General features: G+C 32.9%; 1 pseudogene; it reads left to right on the forward strand.

Annotated features, from left to right (window-relative positions):
* Positions 1 to 643: 643 nt before the first annotated feature.
* Positions 644 to 2604, forward strand: LOC142635785 (cysteine-rich receptor-like protein kinase 29; annotated as a pseudogene).
* Positions 2605 to 3928: the final 1324 nt, after the last annotated feature.

The following is a 3928-nucleotide window of genomic DNA, read 5'->3' on the forward strand; positions in this document are numbered from 1 at the left end:
GAATAACTATTATATTACAATGCCTATTACAGTCTACCATACGTATCCTTAATCTTAATTATTTTTTTTCTACTGTAAGTCTTCACATTTACATTCCAGTTATTACAAATTTGTGCATGAAGCCATAAAAACACAGATTTAGAGGGGAGCCCCTAAAAGAGAGCTGTGGAATTGCAAAAGGAATTTTCAAAAAGAAATGAAAGGATAAAAAAACATTTGACAATTTAACGTCCACCCATGTCTTGTACCACTTTTTTTTTTTTTTATAAAAAGGAAAAAAGAAAAAAAGAAAAAATAAGAAGAATTTAAATCAAACTCCCACTATAAATGGGCAAAGTATAAAATTTATTAAAAAAATTGAAATAGAAATTGAATTACAAAATGGTATTTTTATTTAATTTCAAATGTGAGTTGAACCCTAAATAATTCTATATCATAAGTTATTGATTTCTCATCTCGTAACGTCAAATCAAAATTCTCTTTCAAGAGGTTATTTCCATTAAACCTAGAGTGAAAAAGCTTGTTTGTATCATTAGTACTGTATGCGTACTTATTTTAAATAGTGGGACTTTTCTTCTTTAAATAGAGAACTCGATTTATTAGTGTTAAGTATCTACTTGCTCCTTGTGTAAAGATATTGACGATGAAGTTGGAAGCGGGGAATCTCTGCAATTCGACTTTGGCACTATTAGAGATGCGACAGATGACTTTTCTAAAGCGAATAAGCTCCGACAAGGTGGATTTGGGGCTGTTTACAAGGTAATTTTATAGTATGGTTTTCAAACCCAGACTGTTCAGAACCAGAGAAGAGAGATGTTCAAAGTTTTTAAGGTCAGATCGAGGGTTAACCGAAGTTAACTCGTGATGACGTCAAATTAATTTAATATTAATTAAAATACAAATAAATGTATTAAATGTGTAAAAATATGAAAATTTACCCTTAAAAAATTATTAAGCAATTAAAACAACTTTCAAATGTATTTTCATTATTTTTCTAAAGTGAATAGAAAATAATAAATATAAACAAGCTTTAAAAAATTGTATTTATTAATCTTTCAAATAAAAAATGCATTTTAATTTAAAATAAAATCATTTTTAACATAAATTTTACAATTTTCATATTCATATTTATTGATGTGAAAGAAGAATTCTGGAACAAAAAAAAAATATATATATATATATATATAATACTATTAAATAAATAGTGATAAAATTAAATCTAAAGCTATTAATCTTGTAAAATTAAAATAAATAAAATATAAATTTCAAGAAGGACGCAAGGAATCCAACCAGGTTAGTGTGTTGGACAAAGGTCTAAAACTCCAAGGAGCTTTAAAACCGTAATTTAGTCAGACTCTTAGAGTTTTGAATGGAAAGGGAAGAAAGGCTTTGGATATATGAGTTTCTACCAAATACAAGTCTTGATCACTTCCTTTTTGGTATGTCTGCAGTTCTATTTATCAAGTTGTGCTCATAAATGTTCTTTTGGGCTACATGTCCTGTCAAAAAATATCTGCACATTTTTAATTAATTATATCATATAATTGATTTGTTACATAGATTCTATCAAGCATGTGCATTTGGATTGGCAAAAGCATTACAAAATCATAGGAGGTACGTACAAATTGGGGGCTTCTTTACCTTCATGAAGATTCGCGGCTTCGAATTATCCATCGTGATAGACGAAGAGATGAATCCCAAGATTTCAGATTTTGGCATGGCATTTTTACTGGATCGAACTCAAGCAAATACAAGTAGAATTGTAGGGACCTAGTAAGTATCTTGAAAGTAGAGAACTAATTTTTATTTTTTTTCTTAGTAAGTTTTTAGTGAAGTCCGATGTCTTTAGTTTTGGTGTGTTAATATTGGAAATTGTGAGTGGACAGAGGAACGCTTGTTTTCAAGGTGGAGAGAATGTGGAGGACCTTCTAAGCTATGTAAGTATGATCAATTTTAGAACATTTCCCTTTTTTGTTTGTAAAACACTAGTACATACGCATGAAATTGGCAAGATAAAAATAGAGATTTAGTGCATTTCCCCCTCTTAAATATTGCGTAGTTGTAATATTTCCTTAATTTAATGGAAAAGCCAACCTTTTCAAGCAATTAATAGAAGTTTAAATTTTTCATTAACATTTGACAGACTTCCTAATAATTAACAGGGTTTACAATAGTTTAGGGGGAACATTATAAATTTATAACTACACTATAGTTAAGTGTACAAAGTACAATTTGCTCATAGAAATATTTTCTCTGATATTGTCTGGCCATTACTTATATCTTGTAGGCGTGGAAAAATTGGAGGGAGGGAACTGCTTCACATATTATAGATCCCACATTGAGACATAGCTCTATACTGAAATAATGAGATGCATCCACATTGGTTTACTAAGTGTTCAAGAAAGTGTAACTAATAGGCCAACCATGGCTATGATTGTTCTTATGCTTAATAGCTACTCTATCACTCTTCCAATTCCATCCCAACCTTCATTCTTTATGCACAACAACACTGAATTAGACATCTCACGGTCAGATCATTCAAGTGGCAGATATGTCCAACTCTCAGCAAATGAGGCTTCAATTACTGAGCTATATCCTCGTTAGATGTTTATAGAAGCTACATTTAAGAAGGCATATCTACACCCATTGATTAACTGGCAAGATGTTGATTGATTTGTTGTATCAAGAAAATAAAATCACTGTTACCAAGACTCGACCCTTTTCTAGGTGGCACAATCCAATACAGTTTCAATAATTATGGTTAGAAGTATATGCTCATGTATAACTTTGCTTTTGGTTATTTCAGTAACTTTGCTTTTGGTTGTTTCGGTTTAATATAATTAGCAAAGTTTGTATGAATTTGAATAAGTTTGTTGTCTCTGTTTGCAGCTAAAAAAATTTGTGTTGAATAAATTTTTCTTTTACTTTTATTGAGAGAAAAGTCTGACTGTACATGTTGTGTATTTTGTTTTAATTTAAAGATCACAAATTTTCAAAACATATTTCGTAATTATGGAGGTAACACGTTTTTAATAGCAAAGCCCAGTTAAGAACCCACAAAAAAATGTTGGAAGAAGATGAAAAGCATCTAGTCTATGACTACATGGCCAACACTAGTCAAGGTGCCTTCTTGTTTGGAAAGCTCTCTCTAACCCACACACACGCCTATATGGCAAAAATTTCCTATATGTGAACTAATGTGCCCAGCTGGTGGTACCTGATAGGCCCAACAAACCTCCTTACCCAAACGAACCCATCAAGCACCATCGTCCACTCTTCCACCTCGTGAACGAAGGAAGGTAAGCCATTAAGAAGAGAATTCAATATCTCGGACAGTTACAAACTAATTGTCAGACCGTTGAAAGCTCATCAAAACCCACATTAATGAGCCCAGAGTCGTCATAAAAGAAGCGTTAAAGCCACAATAAAAGCAACAACAGCTAGAAGAAGGAAGATGTATATAAACACCTTTCAAAAACAAACAAGGTACATTTTTCTTTTGGATACACATGCTATAGTACTATTTTTTCCTAGCTCTCATAATTTTTCTTAGCCTCCAATTGCTGACTTTACCATTGGAGATTCCGTGGCTAGCACCACACTGGTGACCACCCATAGAGGGCTTCTTTCACAACCTTGTAGGTATAGAGACGGAGCTCGTGCTGACTTGTCTGGACAAACCTATTTGACTAATAATCACAACATCCTAAGTTTGGCGCCGTCTGTGGGGACGACATTTTCGTACTTAGGTTCGAGAGCATAGTTCCATTCCACTATAAAGTCCAGATGGAGTCCGGCACCCTCCAAGATTCTGCAACATTAGCCTTGCAAATCCAAACACTCACAGCCAATGTGGAGGAGCTTACGAGATAGAATCAGGAGATGAAGTTGCAGCTCCAGTAAGAAGACAATCGTTTTTGGACCAAGT

Source organism: Castanea sativa, chromosome 5 (assembly GCF_040712315.1).
Source record: "Castanea sativa cultivar Marrone di Chiusa Pesio chromosome 5, ASM4071231v1".
NCBI classification, from domain to species: domain Eukaryota; kingdom Viridiplantae; phylum Streptophyta; class Magnoliopsida; order Fagales; family Fagaceae; genus Castanea; species Castanea sativa.